This window comes from Pistacia vera, unplaced genomic scaffold (assembly GCF_008641045.1).
Source record: "Pistacia vera cultivar Batoury unplaced genomic scaffold, PisVer_v2 Contig510, whole genome shotgun sequence".
Taxonomy (NCBI): domain Eukaryota; kingdom Viridiplantae; phylum Streptophyta; class Magnoliopsida; order Sapindales; family Anacardiaceae; genus Pistacia; species Pistacia vera.
In genome coordinates, this window is record NW_022196347.1 from 169,932 (window position 1) to 183,663 (window position 13,732).

The following is a 13,732-nucleotide window of genomic DNA, read 5'->3' on the forward strand; positions in this document are numbered from 1 at the left end:
ATGGATTTTTTTTTACAAATTTAAGTCAAAATTCTTTGTTATAATAGCTTGACCCATTGGCGAAGCTCAATAACATCACTCATATTGAAGAAGGTTTTATCAATATTCTAAGTCCTAAATTGGTGTATACGTTTAATACTAAAGTTACCAACAATTTATAATTTAACAAAGTTTCATATAATTAATACATGATACAATCAACTAATCTTGTGACTGGTGCATCTATATACAAACATAATATTTTATAATATTTTATAATTGATTGATTGTATATACATCTTTTATAAGATAACTTCTTTTCTTTTTGGACAAAATGAGTGAGATTACGCAATGTAAAAAATAATTTATGAACCAATCTTTATTGAAAAACTAATAGCTAAAAAGATTGGGGGATGAAGATTAGAAACTTCAACAATTTTATCGTGTCTAAGCGCTAACTTGACCACGCCTACGCCTCTAAGCTTATTCGCTTAGCGTCATAAGACCCTCACCTTGATACCAATTGAGTATTGATCCCATTGTATTATTCCTAATGAAAGTAGAAGCGATTGATATCATCTCTCTTCTCTCAAGGCAATGATATTATACTCCAAATGATCATTACTTAAAATCAGAGAGAAAACATGAAATGCTTCATTTGGAGAAATAGATTCACTATTAAAGAATCGACAAGTTCTTCCTGTGTTCTTCTTTTTTATAAGTTAAAAAATGATATCTCTATCATTATATGTTAATTACAATTGATATACAATCGTCACTCAATCTTTCAACAATTTTGCCTCCAATTAAAGGGCATTTAGCGAATGCTTGCCTCAGCCAATCTTCCTTTTGGTCGTGCAACAAGCAGCTCAAAATCCTGCATATTTCTATAAATTAGGGCTGACCACATAACCAAACTAGACATAGAACTCTACCTGTGCTTCATTTTACTTATCTACTTTTCAAATCTTTCATATTCCTATCAACTATATTCATTTAACCTTACACTAACAATCAATACCTTGTGCGCTCCCCCCTCAATGCTAAAACAGTTTTGCTTAGTTTGAGCTTTCTCACAAAAAAATTCTGCTAAGGCCATTTTTAAGGAAGAAATTGTGGTAATGAAAGACAGCAGATAATAAACGTTTTGACTGGACAAAATGTACCTGTATGATAGCTTGAGCACAAAGCTTTCCTGACAACACTGCACCTTCCATCGAAGCCAGATACTTCTGTTTTGTGTAATCCCCAGCTAAATAGAATCCCTCTATTGGAGATCTTTGTAAGGGACGACAAGGTTCACAATTTGGGACAGTCTTGTACACAGACCTGAAATAATAAGTTAGGCTTTGAAAATGGACAAATCAAATGAAGTACAAGAATGGAAATCGTTGATGTAGTTATTGACAATCGTTATGACACTACATGTAGAAGCATTTGCTAAAGGTTAAACAATATATAGTAGTGAAAAGTACTAGGCAGGATTGACAAATTTTGAATTAAGTTGAAAAATCAAATTAGACTGCTGTCTGTTGTCCAGCACTAGATGACCATAGCCGCTTCTATCATGGCATAAACAATATGCAAGAGATCGTCCACTTTCATCTTATGTGTCTTAAATGCTTACAAATGTAATCAATTTCACCCCTTATAAACATCAAGAACTTCTCATTCCCAGGCACTAAGGGATGTACAACCACCTTACTAGGGACCAAAGAGTGTCTTTGCTTGCAAGACCTTCAAAAGTTTCTTTGCACATCACCTCCACATCCAACTGGGTTTAATTAACTATCTACTATGAGCCAAACTATGTTCGATAATGTTAATTTGAATCCAACATCATTCTGCAGTCAAGATCCACAAGACTTTGTTTTTGGATTTTATTACCCAAACATGTATTGCATATGCAAGCAACTTCATCCCAAAGAAATAAAAAAAAACTTCTCTTCGGCTGATGTATGATATCACAATCAAACCCTCTTGCAACCCCACCTCCTTGCTTGGAAGACCCTCGGAGATTTTTTTGCATGTCACACACTTTCTGATATGCAAGCAACTTGCTCCCTTAAAAAATCAAAAGTTCTCTTCCTGGCTGATTTATTTTGTCACAATCAAGCCCTCTTGCTATCCAGGGTCCTTGCTTGTAATACCTTAGAGAAACTTGTTCACACCCACCGACACTTCGATCGGGATTGGCCTTAATGCCATATATCATACTCACAATTTACAAGACAGTCTACTTTAATCTCAAGAGTTATTTCGCACTAAAAGAACTGTGCAGTTTTTTGTTGAGCTTTTATAACCCAACATGTGTTTTAAAGATGTAAGCAACTTCACCCTATTAACATCAGAGACTTCACAAGTAATGTGGGATGTCACAATCACCCAATCAGAAATTCTCTTTCCCAATCCATGCGGATGTCACAAATTCAAGTGATATTGAAGGTAATTTGTTGCATCAACAAAACTTACTATGTTAAATAAATCTAGGATTGGAACCTTTGAAATTACAGAAATGTTTAAAAGGTTGGCCATCTAACCTTGGTGTTTTTACAACATGGTACTCACAATTTTTGCTTTGCTTTGATCAGCAGAAATTTCGTCAGGAAAGAGTTTAGCAAGCTCCTTCATTGTGCATCAATTATTTCTGAGTCACTGCATGAGATCCATTCTTCAGCAGGGGCAAAAACTAACTCCAGCATGGATTGGTTAGGGTTGTAATATTCCTACAAAAACAAGGAATCGGAATTAACCACTTTATGCATAATCAAAGAAAGATGCAGTTAATGCAGGTGGTCTGTACTTTGAATAAGAAAACTGGTAAAAAGATAGACATCGACTTATATACTGTCCAACATATTCAACAGAGAAGAGCATACAATTAACTGGCAATATCCATTTTTTCCTAAATATTAAACATACAGGGTAGTCTTCATGTGGTGCCTAACCAGCACAGCTACCCATGCTTGCAATATGTTAAGCAAAAGCTGACCATTACCAGGTCAAAATTTAAAAGTTTATGTTGTTTCCCACTAATCAAGGGTAGGGTGTAGGGTAGAATAATGAATATTAAAGGTACAGCAACAAAAAAGCTGTGGTTTAATATACATGCGTTCAACAAGGAGAGAAAAATAGCCAACAGGGATCAATAAATAGAACTTTACCTTACGTGTACAGACATGTCAGCGTACACACTCAATAGAGGACTTCTGTAAAAGGAGACGCACAGTGAAACTCAATACAGACCAAAAAGCAATATTACTAGATACGTAAGATAACATCAAGCAGAAGCTAAAGAAAAAAATCTTCTTCAACCATGGGCAACCTAAAAGGCATTAAGATAGTCAATACTATTAGCTTTGTAAACCAATCTGCATTGAATCGCTAATGACTATTGCACAAACAGCACTGGATTAGCATTAACTAGAGCAGGACCTGCTGAAGAGTAGATGATCATATGTGTTTTTCAGTTTCCTGTAACCTGCAGATGAAAAATATCTGTATAGTTAACACTGGACTCATGATTTAGCTCTCACTAATGACTAACTATAGAATGAAGTTGCCAACAATCCCAAAGATAGCCGATTACATACGAAAGAATCCAATTGACTGTTCAAAGAAGGAATGAGTATTCATTTGTCAATCAGTTAATTAGCAGCAAATGATAATGAAATTGAAAGTAAATAAATGAAGAAAAAGAGTGATGAATTAATAATAAAAGAGCAATTCATATGAATTTCCCCATTTACCTAAATAGTTGCATTTTCAGAACATTTTAAAGCTTGAAATAAATTTTCACTTTCTATCAACTACCTTTCATTTAAGGGAATTCACGGACAGACATTTGAACAAAGACATTGATAAAATGCGTGATGATAGGACAAGTTAGTAATATGATTTTCCCATGTTACCTCAGTACTGCATTTTCAAATATTGAACAAAGAATGATAAAACTAGTGATATGACAAAAAAATGCAACTTTCCCTATGTTACACCAGTACTTTGGAGGGAGACCATTTTAAGGATTACAAGAAAAACTCACATCTTATCAACTATTCTTTTCCATTTATCAAAGTTCCAGCCAACCATTTAAACAGAGAAGTCAGTTTCAATAGACTTTCTAATTCAATCATGCCATGAATGAGGGTTACTATATATTATTTCAGACAAAACAAAGAGTTCCACACTAACCAATGTGAACATTGATAACTGGAACTCCAACCAATTTCTCCAATCTTTTGAAGTACAGCATCTCTTTTCAATTTTCAGAAAAGAAGCTTTAGGATGTCAACTGAATAAAACAAGATCCATAGTCCCAATTAGTGAAATATGTATATATAAGTACAAACTATAGTTAAGAAAATATATAGTATACCTGGAGTGGCAATACATAAACATCTCCTTCAATACTCTCCCCGCTAGTTAGTAAGAAATCTCACAGTTCCATTACTATCAGCTCAATTCTGTATCCGAGAATTAGTCGCACTTCACCACTAGTGACTGAATGTGATTAACAATCGGCATGCAAAGTCTCTCTGGGGGACTACCATCAAGAATGCCATCTTGGAACCATGCTTTCTCTGTTAAACATAATAAAATATATTCTGAATCAGCCATTCTCTACAGAAGTTCGTTATGTATATTAAGTATAAATAACTGGAAACGTATATCCAATAGTATATCAACAACAAGCTTATTCACATTATACCTATATTCATATGCACAAATACAACCAAAACACACATAATACTCACAACAACATGTTAGTGTTTCATGAGAAAACTAAATTAGGTCTCGATTGACTTGATCAGATAGTAAAACAAAGTAGAGAAAAGTAATTCACTTAATTTGATAAAAGACCCACGATTATTCTACCTATGTCAATCTAAAATAGAATTAAGAGGAGAATGAAGCATTCTTTAAATAAAAAGGGAACATTGATTTATATTCAATTGATATCGGTCTTGTAAAATGGAAAGTAATTATTATGTAGATGGTCTATAAAGAAGTATAAGGTAGCAAATGAGGTACATGTGTGTGTATGTGTATATTTTCTCTAGCTAAAATAAATTAAGAAAAAATAAAAATGTACAGAGGACTAAACAGCGGTTATATATACACACATGGCGGATGCCACAATATTACAGTTCAATAAGGGTAATCAAAACACGTGGTTCTAAGTAGTTGTTCGGTATTATTTTATAAAATTAATTTGAAAAAATAGAAACAAGAAATTGAACGTCTATTTTCAAATTTTGAGAATGTGTAGTATCATTCTCAAAAGACAGTATTATGAATGAAAATAGTGCAAAGGTGTCAAAAGAGTTCTTTAGAAGGAAAAAAATATGTTTTCGATATATTATTACTAGAATAACTTATTAAATTACCTAATAGTGAAAAAAAATTAAATATTAATAAGAATTCAAAAGCTCGAAAATGTTTTATGGTTATTCACAAAAAAATCATGAAAATGGTGAAAACAAGATAAGTGTTTTGTCATTTCCTTTACAAAAGTTAGAAAATGATTTGTGTTTATGAAAACTTTTTCTAAAATTTGTTAATCAACACATTGTCCCCGTGTTCTAGACTTTGAAAATGAGAAATCATTTCCGCAAAATGCTACCAAATACCCAAAACCTTTCAAACACAAAGAAAGCAGAAAAATGTTTGAGAGTAAATTTGGTCATGGTAAACAAAATAGAAGTGATATGTTACTTGATATGTTCAGTTTTACATCTATACACTAATCCAACATTAGATCGCCAGCCAGACTTACCAAAGGTCATTTAAATTATTTTGATATAGATGTTAGTATAAAGTTTCTGGTGGACAATCAAGAGATTAGAAAAAAATTTAAGAAAACAAAGAGGATACTGTACCTGAAGAAATCGATTTAAAGCAATCAATACACATTGCATGACAATTCATCAGGGTTAATAAATTTAGTGCCTTGACATGGCAATAAACACTCTGTCGTCACGCCTCAGGTACTCCCTAAAGTTTAAAAGACAAAACAATTAGTCAATCATTCAGCTTGAATATCTGCGAAGTTTTATGCAAATTCACAAGCACAAAGCATTCTGAAAATTTAACTTTGAAGATAGAGAATACAGAACTCAACTCGAGCTAATATACATGTTCCTTGCTAAATTTGTAGTTTGCACTAGCATTCAATAAATTTAACATGAACGATACAAAATAACCAACTCAACTCAGAAGCTGATTATATATAAACCTAGGTTGGACTGGTTATAAAAAGTACTAGTGAATTAATCCCAAACATTAAAAAAAAAAAAAAAAAAAAAAAAGGTAGTGACCACAAAACAAATTTGTGTTCAAACACATTTCATGGTTTAATCTAAAGTAGAGGTAAAACATCCAGGTCAAATTGATACGATACCCTGCTGTAGACTCAAAAATCCCAAAAGTCTAGATTTAATAGGTAGGGCACCCACATAAATAAAGTTTTAACAACTTTCAAGAGCACAACAATCAATAAAGTTTTCTACGGGAAATTATTCCATGAATTTAGACTATATTTGGAGGTATTTTTTTTTTTTTTTTTTTTTTTTCTTTTTTATAGAAACACCAGTATACTGAAAAAGAGAAAAAGATACAGAAGTGGACTAGATTTCCACTGCAAGAGAGTTGATCTTCACAATAGCTCAAAATCTTGCGTAAACTGTGCAATATAAACACCAACAAGAGAGAGAATTCAACAGCCCACAATGCCACAAATTTTGGAGTACTTCAAATTCTTTACTTATACTCTTCCAAGAATAAAGTTTTCCCAATTTCGTCAGTTTTTAGTATTCTGGAAGTTTGTGCAGGTTCTTTCAGACAGTTGAAATTTGAGGTTGCATCAACACTCAAGAGTGATTTCACTAACACTAGTACACAAGCCTCAACTAACAACACCTAGGATCTCTTTGTCGGTAAGATAATTCTTCTTTAGTCAAAGACAAAGCAATGTCAATTGTAGATACAGTCACAGACACATTGTGCATACATACACATTTATGTCGTATTTGGTCAGTGTTCTAAAAGTGAAGTATGAGGGCCATGCCTACAAACTAACGTCAATATCTTGCAATTTCACAAGCAACACAGAATATTTTTGAGTGTCTAACAGGTATCATATGCCACAATAAAGTCCTGAAAGACTATACCACTAACAAGCAGAATTGTCAAGTTTCTAAAACTTTAATGATCAAAACATCAGGTAAGATCTAAGATACCAAATATTCTCTTAGCTAAAGTTTCAATAACAAGGCATGAATGAGTCATATGCTAACCAAGTGAAATGCGTTACTTACTCCTGTATGCACATAATAATGGCAATCAAATTACCACGTACCTGCTTTATCATCCACTCCTTAACAGTTAAACCATCTTGGGCTTCAAACATAAGCTTGTCCACCAAGATGCAGGAAGAAGTCCAACGCAAACTTGACTTTCTCGGGCCAAGTCAACATTTCATTATTCCTTAAAATCGCCCCTATTCCTTACAGTTCATTCAAAATGTAGAGTCAAATGATAAGCATTAAATGTGTTGCATAAGGGAAGAAATTCCATCTAAAAAAACGAAGAGAGATAATATGTAAACTCTGGAAAATATACTGCAAAATTGTGGAAAATTGAAGAATTTAACTTTTGAAAAAAAAAAAAATATATATATATAAATGACATTAACAACCAAAAGTTAGCATTGAAGTTGTACAACTACAAAGATAGTGATGAACCCTTCAATTCAGTATTCTTCTTCTCTATTCATGAGATTGGTAGGGCTGATTGCGCAGAATTCTTCATTCCTTGTTTAATGATAAGCTTTAACTTGTAAATCTATGTTCCTAAGTTAAACTTCCAGTTCACCTTTACAATAACAATTTAATGAATTAGTAACATGTTTTTTTCTATACATATATGATTATGGGGCCACCATGTCAGACATGGTGGTAGAAGAATTGAACTGTGTTCAAATATTTATCAGGTAATAAGTACATAAACCAACAAGCCAATTTACTCTTTGTTTCCAATCTTGGTTCTTAACATGCATTTCCAAATCTACGTAAAGAGCACATACTTTTTTAAGAAGAAGCAGAACATAACTTCAATTAAAAATGGTCAGAAGTTTCCTTTTTTCTTTAGGTGGGTACAAGTATCTAACCTTTACAGGAGCTGGCAGAACTCAGGAAAATCAAATCGGCTGAATTCTCCTGGCTTGTTTGGATTGCAAATATCATTGAGTGCTCCTTCCACTGCAATCGATCATTGATACCAAGTTCTCCGAACAGGTTCTGTATATTTGGTAAGCCCAACTTGCCAGCAAGAAAAGAAAATATTTATCAATTAAAAGGAAATGCATAAGATTAGCCCTACTTTAAGAAAGGAAAAGACAAAAAGGTGACTTCGTCAAAGTTTGTTATGGAACATTCAAAAAACTGCATAAGGTAAAAGATACCACTAGATCATCACTACGAAGTGAAGTGCATCAGAACTTATTAAGACATTCATAACATCAAAACAACAATCACTAGAAGACAATAATGAAGTTGTTGAGTCAAACAACAAAGAAATCAGCAACAAGAATTAGTTTCTAAACTTACATAATTTATCCGAGTAAAAAATGCAGTAGAACTTAGGAATGATGGTTAATAGAAAATAATGTTGTAGCATCACGAACTAATATATAATAAAAAAATAAAAATAAATAAAAATTAACTAAGTATATAAGAAACTATATCAACTCACAAATATAGCGGCCTGTCTCATACCGTCCCATCATCATCTTTCCAGGCCAGCTACCTATAAGGAAAAGAACAAGTTTAATGGGAATGACAAAGAAATTGAAAAGATAAGACCCGCATTACATATGGATATCAAGATGGAAACAAAAATTATCATGCAATTGTGCAATCCATGCTCCTAGAAACAGAAAAGTACTCATGCCACAATATCAACCAGAATTAAAAACTTCCAGATTATCATCCATATGAAAACGCCTATTGTCAATGATGCTGAAAAATGACCTCTCTCTAATCACTAACTACAAGCTTTTGTAAGTTTCTAGAAGTTAACAAAGACTAAGAAATCAACAGAAAGTAACATATATATCTTTAGTTTGGCGGTCAACTAATTGGGAAGTGGTAAAGATAAAGCAACACAAAAACCTTTCCACCTAGAACACTCTCTTGTTCTAGTAACAAAGGTCGGTGACCTGCATCTGCCAGATATTTTGCAGTTGAAAACCAGCCAGACCTGCAATATTTTGGAAATTAGAGTTTCATTATAACATAAATAAGAGAAACTTTTAAAAGATAAATGGGAAAGATGAAAGTTTATTTTAGTTACAGTAGTGTAAAAGCTTTTGGTAAAGTGTCACGAGATAACAGAGGACTGTGTCAAAAGATTGTCTTGGATGCTCAAATTGCACTGTCCAAAAGCAAATTTAGAAAACCTGTTGTTAAAGATTCAAAGATCAGTGCTTCCCATAGTACATATTGGGAAAAAAATTAATGGTGACCACAGGGGTTTTAATTTATCTGCTGAGGAGATAGGCCTCACAGAGAAGAGACCAAAGTGAATATTCTGTCTTGAAGCAAACTTGTTCAGAAGACAGATTGACTAAGATGAGTTAGTTCCAGTATGGAACTTTAGTTTTGCTAATCTTGGGAATACAATGGGTATGCAGACTGGTGCTCTTTCATTGATTTGAGTGCCTTTGGTTCTACTTTGAATATAATTTCAGTGCTGCATTCAATTATTCAAACCCAAAAGAACAAATTGACTAGGTGGAAGAAACATTATCTTTAGGTGGCCAGCTCACTCTAATTGTAGAGTGTTCTATCAAGTTAACCAATGTACTTTATGTCAATATTCTAATTTCTGACATTTGTGGAGTCAACACAAAGCCAAGGAACTTTTCACATAATGGTTTAATTCATAAGTCAAAACTTCAATGTGTAAATGCGCATAAGTTCATATCCTATTTGAAATCGGGTGTTTGTCATTATTAAAGTTGTTAAAACTATCTTACAGGGTGGCCTATTTTATAGCAGTATTTCTGATCTTTAACTTCTTCCCATAGAGGAAACACTATAAGAGATAACAGAACTTTCACTTCAGACTAGCTGACTTTCTGGGTGCATCTTTGAAAGAGTTTGACCAAAGGAAAACAGAGACCAAGATTCAAAAAGATTAGGGAACCTGCTCCCTTGACATGCTTACACTAAATTATGAGCACTTTTCATAAAAAAAATAGTCAGCACAACCATAAATATACTCCCTCATTTCTATGCAGCTCATCTACAGTTTGGGAAAACCCCATAACTTTGCCATTAAGACATATGCTTCCGTTAGCCTGGAAACAGAAAAACAAGCCAAGCCATATAGTGTTACAGTAGTGAAATGGAGTTTAAGATTTGTAGTAAACTCTGAAGACAACTAAATCTACTAACAGTTAGCCGGGGAAAATAATCCATCAGAATCTTAAAAAGTACAAAATGTCTGAAATGAAATCATTTGTTTTGATTACTTACAACATGGTTTTCGGAATATTTGCTTTAATTTCACTGAATATTGCTATTAGAAAAATACGTTTTATTCATAATTTTGAAATTTCCAAACATAAAGCACGAGGATTCTAAAACATGAACTGGTGAGATAAAAGGAAAAACACGCCACCTGCACCAGCAATTACAACTTTCAAAGGCTTGGTTGGACGAGAGAAGCACGAAGGAGAAGATAAGTAAGCAGCTTCCAAGAATTAGTTGTATATAATATCCGGTTCGGATAGTCCACACAAGCACTGTAAAAATTAGGTCAAGTTTAGAACTCATAATTCAATTTAACAAATCAAAATTAACCATTTAAAATTACAAACGAACTGCAAAGGATTGTATCCCTCCTAGGAGTTGTTTAACATGAATTTGATGGCCTTACCCATCATTCACTCCCGTGAAACGCCATTAAAGCACTTGCAGAAGCACTTCCACACAAGGTGAGGCTCATTCTTTGTTAGTGAAAGAACCTGAATTTGTTGTGGAGCTGAGAGAAGTTAAGTAGTTATTGCGATAAGTATAATATAAATATAAGGCGTGGTGATAAAATGAGATCGTCGTGGCGTTGGAGGTTTGCTAAATTTGGGAACGGGAATATTCTGCTTAATTCACACGGTTTTGGTTATGGCAAACACGCGTAACTAACACCGCATTTTCGATATTTTAAGAAGGTTCTGAAACCGACTTGGAGTGTCTCTCGACCAAGGGGCTGGTCTCAGGGTTGCCCAGTTCGATCGGTTAAACCAATGGTCTAACTTGGATCTAATATAGTTATATTATAAACACACTCTTAAAAACTACGCAAGAGTTTTTATAGGTCTGAAATCTAGTAAATACACTCATGTGATCAACAATTGATTTTCGACCAAATTATGGTTGATTCTAATAGCCAAATTTTAATTCGACATCACCACCTGAACACGTCCTCCACTCTACAAAACCCCTCAATTCCATAACTTGTTAGCCCCCATAGCCGGCCATGACTCTCGAACACCGTCGTGATGGATTGATTTTTCTGACCAATTGCAACTAATTTTGACGTCCAAAATTGAACATGACACCACCACCTAAACCACTGGCCTCCACTCTACAAAACTCATCTAACCTTGGCATTTAGTAGCCCCTGTTCGTTGGCCGTGAACTGTGTATTGGTTGATTTTTTCGGCCAAATTTTGGCGAACTTCGGCTTCCAAAATTTAATCAACACCACCCCTTGAACCATGGCCTCCACTCTACAAGACCCCTCTAACCCGCACTTGGTAGCCCATTGTCAATGACGATCAAATTAGGGATTTTGTGAATAGTTAAAAATGGTAACCTGGACCAGAGAAGGCGCCAATCACCAATCAGAGCAGTCCGACCGACCGATCCGGTTTTCAGAACACTGATTTTAAGGCTTGCTAAGGTGGTCTCTTAATTCACCATTACCAGTATACTCAAACATTAGTTCAACTTCACCAATGAGGTAAGGAGAAAATTTAGCTGCCCGATCATCCCAAGTTTCGATTTAAGAAAATGGGCCTTGAAAATATTTTCATTTTTTTTAATTTAGAGAAGATGACGCGGCATAGTTAGGATTAATTAAACACGTAAAATGGGTTAAATGAAAAGATTAAACATGTGGGCCAAATATAAATAATGAAAGTTTTTAAAATTTGAAATTTATCAAAACAAGCCCCACCATTACTTGCTAATCGAAATCATTAGGGCAAAAGCGATTTCTTGAACCAAAGGGAGACACTGCGATTTTTCCGATCGAACCTGTAAATTTCACCCTAAAATCAATTTCTTGAACCCTAAACGGAATACAGTCAGGATTTTCGGTGATATAGTCGTAATTTTTGATCGATTTCTTGAACCCTAAAATTGATTTCTTGAACCCTAAATAGAATCTGTACAATTTACGGCGATACAGTCCACATTTCCGATCGAAACTGCAAACTTTGACACCAAATTCAATCCAAAACCATGGCTGACACTCACAATGAGGAGGAAAACCCAACGCCACTTCAAATCCTAGATTCCAGTGGCGCAAGCAGTTCAATGGCTGCTCCGGTGGATCATCCGATCAGTGAAGGTGGTCCACAGGCAGAGGAGATGATGGCCGCACAAGAATAGAGGGAAGAATCGACAAACGGTTCTGAAGACGAGGAGTTAGGCCAGAATTCAGGCCAAGAGGAGGAGTCCGACAAGAATTCAGGCCAAGAGGAGTCGTCCTAGGATTCAGGCGACGGGGAGGAGTCCGGCAAAGAAAGGGTACGTAAATGTTTTGGGAATATTGCTTGTACTGTCGCTTAAGCGATCGCAATTAATCTCTTTTACTCATGATCACTTAAGCGATTGATTCAGTTTACTCTTGGAATTGCGATCGCTTAAGCGATTGATTCAGTTTACTCTTAGTCGCTTAAGCGATCTTGTCGAGGCAGAATCATAGATATAAGATTGCTTAGGCGATTTTTTGTATTGCTTAAGAGATTCTTTCAGTTTACTCTTGGTCGCTTAAGCGATTTCAGATCGCTTAAGCGATCTTGCACGAGGCAGAGTCAAGATCTCTTAAGCGATCCGAAATCACTTAAGTGACTACAGTGGTAATTTTTTGTTGCTGATATTTTGTTTATTAGTTGTTTTGGTTTATTTTTGTTGCTGACATTTTGTTTATATCAATGGTGCGGACCGTAAACTGTAGAGACTACAAGTTGGAGCTTATAAGTGAGAAGGTGCCCTACTTCCCTGCAAGGGTGACAGTGAGGTCGAATTGGGATGTTTTTGACAGAATAAGGGACATTTTAGCTGGAATGAGGCATGGTGTAAGAGATTTACGTCAGACTTGTTTCGGTCAGTCTTTAAGAATCAGAACAAATTGGAAAAAGGCATTTTGGGGGCAGAGAGTGCATTACATGTTGCTACACTCAGTAAAATGCAATAAAAAAGAAAAAGAAATGTGGTTCGTGGTAGACGGAAAGCCACTACGGTTTGGGATGATGGAGTATGCCTTGGTGACGGGCTTAGGATGTGGGGAAATGCTAGATAAGGCAGAGGCAGATGCAATAAGGACGAGTCCGGGAGCCAAAAGGTTTCGTAAGAAGGTTTTACACGGGGCAAAATCTATTACAGGACACGTTTTAGAGGAGAGGCTAGAAATAGTTCGTTTTAATGATGGGGAGAAGATAAAAATATGCTTGCTATTGTTTTTA

At 34.8% G+C, this 13,732-nt stretch overlaps 1 pseudogene; it reads right to left on the reverse strand.

Moving 5' to 3' along the window:
* Nucleotides 1-612: 612 nt before the first annotated feature.
* On the reverse strand, nucleotides 613-10,744 carry LOC116106260 (annotated as a pseudogene).
* Nucleotides 10,745-13,732: the final 2,988 nt, after the last annotated feature.